Below are 7779 nucleotides of genomic sequence, written 5' to 3'. Positions count from 1 at the left end.
TTTATTTTCTCCCTCGTAATACTCTGGCTTTTCTTTCACTAAAGGATTAGCCCCTCACTTAATTTACTGAAAGAGCAAGGCGCTGGGGAAGGGCACTCGGTGAGAAACTCGTGGCTTCAGCCGTGCCAGCTGTCTGGAGATGGCGAGCCAAGAAGACGAGTCATGCTCAGAGGTGATGCCGCCTCATCGCAGCTCCCGCACAGCAGGCAGTGAGCTCTGCCCCGGCTGGAGAGCCTGAACTGCGTGTGCATCATGATGCCCTGGCACCGAGCTGGGCAGCGGCCAGGCCCCTTGGCTTCCTTGGAGGTGTAAAAAAAGAGATAGCCTTAAGGCTGTGGCATGAAAAATCCATGGTACTTCACAAACCGTGTGCATTATGTTGTTTTGCTAGGTTACCTAAATTCCCCCCCCCCCCCCCGCGTTTACGATGGGGGGAAAACTCCCACTCGCTGTGGAGAAGGGGGGGGAGGAAAATTTTGCACGGAAACATCTTTTTCTCAAATGGGTTATTCGATCAAGTAACTGCAACTTGCAGGTTTCCAATTGCTCCCCTAACTACCCTCTGGCCTGTATCACGTAAGAAATAAACACATTCAACTTCTTTTTCTTAGAGGAGAACATCTGTAACCTATTAACCTCGGATACTGGGCTGCGAAGCTGGCTTTGGAGCCAGGCCTGAAGCATGGCTCAGGCAAATCCGTCATTCACTTCTCTGGGAGTTTGGCATTGCTGTTCTCTAGTTTTATCAGCATGTTTATTTTTGTTATAGTAGCACTTCAGGATTTCAAAAAAGAGCTACAGCAATATTTTACTGTGTTTAAGTAAGCTTTTAATGGTAGCGTTTCCAATTTGGATCTATTTTGAAATGTTTCTTATTTTTGTGCTGTGTTTTTTCAATGTTGTCAGTGCATCTTCCTCCTTCAAATGCATCTGCACACAGGTGGAACTGCTGCATCCTTGACAGCTAAGCTTTTTTCTGACATACTGCAGTACTAAACTGATTCTGGTTGCTTTTTACACCTTTAACAGGCTTTAACCCTTTTGACTAAAATTTCCCATGCCCGTTATCTGCCTCCAACTGGTTTATTTTCCTTATTTTTGGTTGCAGTGAAAAACAGCTCCGCTGGACTGAGGTTAAGTAAAACTACATTTTACCCCTATTAAAATCTTCTACAGCTATTGGAGTTGAAAATTAAACCGCACAGTAACTCTGCTGTGGCTCACGCAATCTCCTTTTCCGCTCCATCAAGCTTTGCCTGCAGCTGCGCTCCAATGAAATACCATGGTCTTACGAACAAGGTGCAGCCCACGAGACACGACGATGCAGCTCTCCAAGCTCTGCCTTGGCACCGGGGTGCGCCCAGCTTTTATTGGCAGTATTTGTCATGCTATGAAAGCCTATTTTGCTGTTTTATTTCTAAACCCACTCAGGCCCGATGGCTTTTCACAAAGCTGGTATTTATTACACCTGTTCGCTACAGACCGTCCTTTCGATCTGCTTATGGGCATCACATAGCTGACTTGATCCGTAAGGTGCTGTTCTACATGGATCATTCCTATTTTTGCATGGGTCTCCCTCTCCTCATCGTTCCTGCTGGTGGCCAAGGTGGCCAAGAGGCTGCTGCCCACAGCCGAGCACCGGGGATTTCACCGGGGAAGTCCTGCGAGGCGGGAGCGGGGACTTTGTGCCACCGCAGCCCGAGGATGCGGGTGACCTTCACCGCCCGAGCGAGGTGGCGTGGGCAGGGTGGACGCTTATTTTTGGGACTCAAGGGGATGTTTTCCTCTCGCCTTGAGATGTTACTGGCGCAGTTAATCACTGTGGTTATACAAATGACTTGCCCTTGCCTAGAAATGGTGACAAGCGGGGCTGTATGCTGAAAAATGAGTGCCTTTCTTGAAAGCACAGCTTTACTGATGCCTGTTTTGCAGCTATTTCCCTCAGCTCATAGATAGCGTAGTTCTGCGTTAAATGCTGCCTTTTGCTCCATCCAGGGATGTGCACACCGCTTGCTCCAGCACGGTGCTGCAGGACGGAGGAGTCGCAGAAGCTGGACGTCTCCTCATGGCACGGCTGCCGCGTCGCCGCTTGGTTTTATTGTGCACGCTCCAGGCATTGTTTTCTTTTATTCGTAACAGCTTAGAAATGCACATAGCAATGGCTTAGAAATCATTCCAGAATGAGAGAATAAATATGCATGGGTACAAATCTCAAGGGCAGGAAAAAATTAAGGATGCTTTTCTTCTCCTCAGTACAGGCATGACCTTCAGCGATAGAAACTCAACGCGCGCCCCAGATTTTCTGCTCCCCCCCTCTTTCATGCCTAGGTACCACAGGGCTCTCAGAGCCGCGTGTCATGTTTTCTACATGATGCCATCACTTCAAACCGTGCAGTGAACTCATGGGTTTAGGGAGTCCAGTGTCATTGTCTCTGAAGCTTTCAAAGCTTCGCTTTAGTTTTAAATGCCTCTTTAAGCACAGACAATGCTGCAACAGGCTTGCTGAAACTAAATGAAGCTTATAAAGCTTTGAACGCTATTGTAACATGGTGGGTCCCGCAGGAGACTGCAAAATCCTGCTGTGTGCAAGGATCCACCATGCTTTCAAGTGGATGCACTGTATGTGCTAAAAAACGTAGGCAGAGCAGGGCAAGGAAAGGACAGAGCATGTCAGCATATTTTTTGAATTACCTAGCATTTGATTAATACCACAACAGTAATGTTGCTTTCTCAAATAACAATAATTTACTATCCTTTCTTTTTCCTTGGTACGCACAGAAGTTTGGGACAGATATAGATGAATATATACTGTTTTCTTATTTGAGATTCCAGAGCCAGTGGGTCTTTTTGAATAGATCTCCTATGCATAAAAAGTGGGGTTTTTTCCTCCATCTTTCATAAGCTGCACTGTTAAAATAACTTAAGATTGTCCTACATTCATCAAATCTTCTATGTGATCATATAGACACTTGTTTCACTGTGCAGATTTTTCTGATGAAAAACGCGTGAGAGGGGGAGAAATGGAAAAAGTAGGACAGGTAAGCACCCTATTTTTCTGGCTCTGTTTAATCACAGCCTAGAAAGTCAAAGAGAGCTGGCAAAAATTCTGCTTAGAAACAAGAGCGCAATGTTTGTCATCCGTGGTAATGAGCACGGTGTCATTAACAGCTTATTGGGGCAGTGCCGCGCTGCCTGTTCGCTTTCCCGTCCTCAAAGAGGCGATGGGCTGCTGACCCAGATCAGGCGCGTAAGAGGAGAGTGATTCCTTCCCGACAAGCCCCAACAGTGACAAGTGGTCATTAATTGTAAAAATTCTGCCAGCGTGAGGTTTTAGAAACAATTTGTACTTCTTTAATTACACTGCCTGGGCAGGCTTTGTCCCAGGCACTCTTATCAGGCTGAATTAGTCTTTAAAAGAATTAGGCTCAGCCCAGCACTCACTGGCTTCGCTAAAAATCTTTGCTGGGAATGGGGGGGGTGCACGACAGTAATTGTCACCAGGAGGAAAAGAGAATCTCTTGTTCCCGTATGGTTTTATTATTCTAATGATGTGGAGGCACCCTGACAGAGATCGCAGCCCCACTCCGCTGGGAGTTACACAAACACTGAGATGGTAGGAGAGTCTCTGCTGCCAGAAAGCTGGCTGGCTACGCAAGCTAGCTGGGCAAACACCGGGGAGAAAAGGGAGGGCTGCTTATCGTCAGCTGTCACACAGGGAACCAAGCACAGAAATTTATGGCTGTGCCCTGCCAGGTCCTCTTTCTCTACTGTTTTGTTTTTTTTTTTTTTTGTCCTCCCTGTGCACTCACCCGTGAGCTGGTCTTTGGGGAGCACGTAGCCCTACGGCAGAGGTCGGTGGGACTCGGCTTTCCTTGGGTGGGACTGAGCCCCCAGTGATTTCTCTGGTCACCCAGCAGCGGGTGTTTGGGGAACTGCCGCCCCTTTGATGAAGAATGAGCTAGCTGGGTGAGGAGATGACCCAAGTGAAGGCGTTATCCCCCCCTCAATCTCTCTTTGGGATTTGTAGCCTTATCGGCGGGGGACTGGCCATTGCTGCACCTGCCGATAGGGCTGGCCCCGGGCGTACGGGGTGGGTGTGGGGATGCACAGCCGTCGGGCCGATAAAGCGGAGCCCAGTGAGGGAGGGAAGCTGCCGGGGAGGGCGAAGAGAGGCTCTGGGCTCCACCGGAGACTGCCGCAGACCCCAGGACGGGCATAGTTCAGCCCACGTTGACGGGGCTTATCACTGCCGATTTCCCAGCTGGGGATGGCAAGGTGAAGATAATACTCCAGAGGGGGCTGACCACTTCTCTGGGCCTTTTTTTTTAAAAAAAATATATCACCTTTGGTGCACACCATCTCTCAAACTGTACCTAATGGAAACCCCTAAACAGATGACTAGCCCACTTACGCTGAGCATTAACCACATATGGTGCAATATGTGGCTGCAAATGAAATGATTGCGTACTTTGACTAGAAAGGCTTCTGCTGGGCTCAGTTCCCCCAGAAATTAATTTTGCCTAGTGTTTCCACAGTGTCACATCTTTTTTGAAAGGCAAGTAGCTATTCCCATGCTGCAAGTAATAGGGATTTGTAATGGCATTTAGGGCTGGATTAGCTGCTGTGTGCTTTACAATTTGCAGAAGTTTACAGCAGTATCTCCAGACTGCTGTAGGTAAAACAAAGCTCCTTTTCCTTGTACTTCAAGGGCAAGGGAAACAGCAAAAGTAAGTATTTCAGCAGCACATCCTAGTACTGAAAAACAAGTTAAAGATCTTAAAATATGCCAATGCAGGAATTTGTTTCACATGAATAGTAAGTATGTGTATAGCCTCAAAAAAATCTTCCCTAGCTGGAAAACAGCATCGTCAACAGGTCTGCGAGCTTTCGAAGAGCACTGACACATTTGCAGGTAGCTGGGGGAGCTGCATGGGCCGGTCCATGCCAGGTTCACGCGGTGGGACCATCTCCTCCTGGTGCATCACCCAACAAGTTCCTCATCCAAATGTTTTAGCCATTGTTTGCTTTTCCAGGTTGAGCGGGGTGAATCAATTGGCTCTGGATTAGCCACTAATTTCTGGGGAACAGAAGAATACCATGGTGGTCTGTTGAAGAGGGCCAGCAGGGACATGCTGGCAGCCTCTGACTTCCCCTGCTGCCTCCTGCGCACTGAGCTCCTTCTCACCAATGCGTCGGCAGCGAGGATAGAGTAGTGAGGCTGCTCTAAATAAAATCAAGCTGCGGCGGCGAGAAGGCGGCAAATGTAGGTCGGATGCAGTTGGGAAGCTGGTGGCGGCGGCACTGATGTGCGCATAACCAGATGGGGAGGGATGTGGTGTTAGGGATGCCCAGGCTGCCTAAAGGTGATGCAAGCAGAGAGCGGGGTTGTGTGTCCCAGGCCGTCTGGCTGCAGGCAGCGCTGCGGTGAGGAGGAGCAGCGCAGCCCCCACATGCTGTGGGGGGAGGCGAACCCTCCCTGGGGGAGCGTGGGGCTGGCACCCGCCGAGTGTCGACGGGAGAAGATGGGGTGGCAAAAACCAGTGGGGCAATGGGTGCTGCGGGACACAGGGGTCTCGAGTCCCCTCCTGCGCAACCAAGGGTGATAAAGGCCGACGTTTTAGCCTGAAGGAACCCAAATATCCATTCTCTTATGATTGCAGAAGTCACTTCAAGCCTTACCTAGGAGGAAAAGCTTCCCCCTCTGCTTCCCATTCTGCTCTGCCCACCCAGCGTCGTCCCTGCCCTGTCTTCCCCTGCGCCCTCAATGGTGGGTGGCAGCTCTCCAGGCTTTCCTGGGGCTGGCTCAGGAGCATCTCCATGTATTTAGCGGCAGGTACATTTCATTTCATCTCATGCATGAAGAACAGTCCCAGGCATATTTTGCTGGTGAAGGGATGCACAGAGGCACAAGAACAGGAACGTAATTAGGTTGCCTGCTCCCATGTGATATCTGTTACGCAACACGTAGCTTCCCATCTGATCGCAACATCTGCATCGTGGCCCTGATTTCCTCCCAGTCCTGCCCGTTGCATCTGAAAAAGCCTCCAGAAAGCAAGGTGTTCAGCTGTGCTGTCGAGTTGGGGTGGCTCTACCACGACTGCAGAAAGCCTCATGCCCCCCCCCCCCCCGCCTTCCAAACCTGCAAACATGCCCCTTGCTTTTCACAGGAGAAGCGTCTCCCACATGAGCCCAGTCCCAGCCTGGACTGCATCTCAGGCCACCTCTCTCGCCTAACATTTTAAAACCTCTTTAGCTAAACCAGTCTCAAGACTGTCTAGGAGAGGTTTTTCTCTAAGCCCCTACCTACTGCCAGCCAGACCCCTTTCTGCAGACATTGAAAATGCAGTCGACTTCTAGACTGACAGGCAAAATCATCAGCTTGTGCTGACATTGGTTTTTAAAAACTTGGCAAGAAAAAGCTAATAGTTTAAAATAACATCAGTCTATGGCTCTAAACGGTATTCCAGCGGGGACCAGTTGCAAAAGTGGTGGGAATAGTTCGCTACTGAATGCACGGTATGTTCACGGTGCCATGCAGCCCCTGGGTGGGGTTGTTATAGAGAGTTTATGTCATTATAACCCTCTTTCTCTCTAAAGCAGCTATTCAAGCACCTGTCCAAGCGTGGCTGCACGTTGGCCGGCCGAGAAACATCCAACCATTCCCATTTTAAAAGCTGCCGTTTCTCCGCAAGCCCTGGGGTGTGCTGGGGCACAGGCAGAGGGGTGCCATGGGGTGCGCCCCTACAACCGGGGCAGCCATCCCTCTGCCTGCATGTGGGGAAGTGCGTGCAACGCCATTAAAGGCGCCGAGGGATGGGGTGGAAACCAAAAGACCTGTCTGACAGGCAGAGAGCAGGAAAAAGGGGGGAGAAGAGAAGGAGAGAGGATGTGGGCAGGAGACAAGACTGCATAGCCATACCTCGGCTGTTGCGCAATATTGGCGAACGCCGAAGCCTTCTCCTTTAGGAAGGGGGTCAGCACTGCTTTTGCTGCCAGCAGAGACGCGCTCCCCGCACACAGACCCCCCCCTCACCTCCAGTCGGACCTGGACGGCCTCTGGGAGGGAAAAGTTTTTACAACCGCTAAGGGGAGAGGGCATCACGTAGCTGTCCTGCTGCCGGCAGGGACCGAGGTCTCCAACGGCCTCGTGTGTTGTCTCAGTTCAGGGCTGAAAATGGGTTTTGTCATTTGTTTGGCTTTATTTACGAGCCTTTGGTAAGTAAGCACCATGTTGCCATTGTTTATGTGAGTTACTGTGTGTGATCAGTAAGGAGAGAACCAGACGAAATTTGGGGGTTGTGCAAACCTCATTAGTGGAGTATTTGCTTTCTTTTTTTTCCTCAAGGTTTGCAGAACTACTTTAACGACTGTTTTTTCCTGTAATTTAAGCATTTGAGGGTTTATTTTTTGAGCAAAAAGGAGAAGTGTTTTAAAATACAATTAGAAGGGCGTGTGAGATGCATGTTAAAACCGTGTGACGAGCAGAGCTATTGTCGGGCTCTGTTCTACACTCCTGTTTTATAAACGCCATAATTACCGGAGAGACCCATCAGGCACCAGACCAGTCACTTAAAACCGAAACGGATCAGAACAGTGGCAGCAATCCTCCGACATACAGTGCTGCTAAGCAGTCAAAGAATACTGAGGCAAACAAACCCCGCTGCCCGTTTTATTTTCCAAACCATACACCCGCCGTTCGCTTTGGCAGCATCTTCCCTAGGAACATCTGCACTAAGGTCACCAGACGGGGGCTGTTTCCCCCCCCCCCCCCCCCGCCCC

Source organism: Haliaeetus leucocephalus, unplaced genomic scaffold (assembly GCF_000737465.1).
Source record: "Haliaeetus leucocephalus isolate CR32 unplaced genomic scaffold, Haliaeetus_leucocephalus-4.0 Scaffold140, whole genome shotgun sequence".
NCBI classification, from domain to species: domain Eukaryota; kingdom Metazoa; phylum Chordata; class Aves; order Accipitriformes; family Accipitridae; genus Haliaeetus; species Haliaeetus leucocephalus.
The sequence above is the reverse complement of the archived record's forward strand: the minus strand, read 5'-3'. Positions refer to the sequence as shown.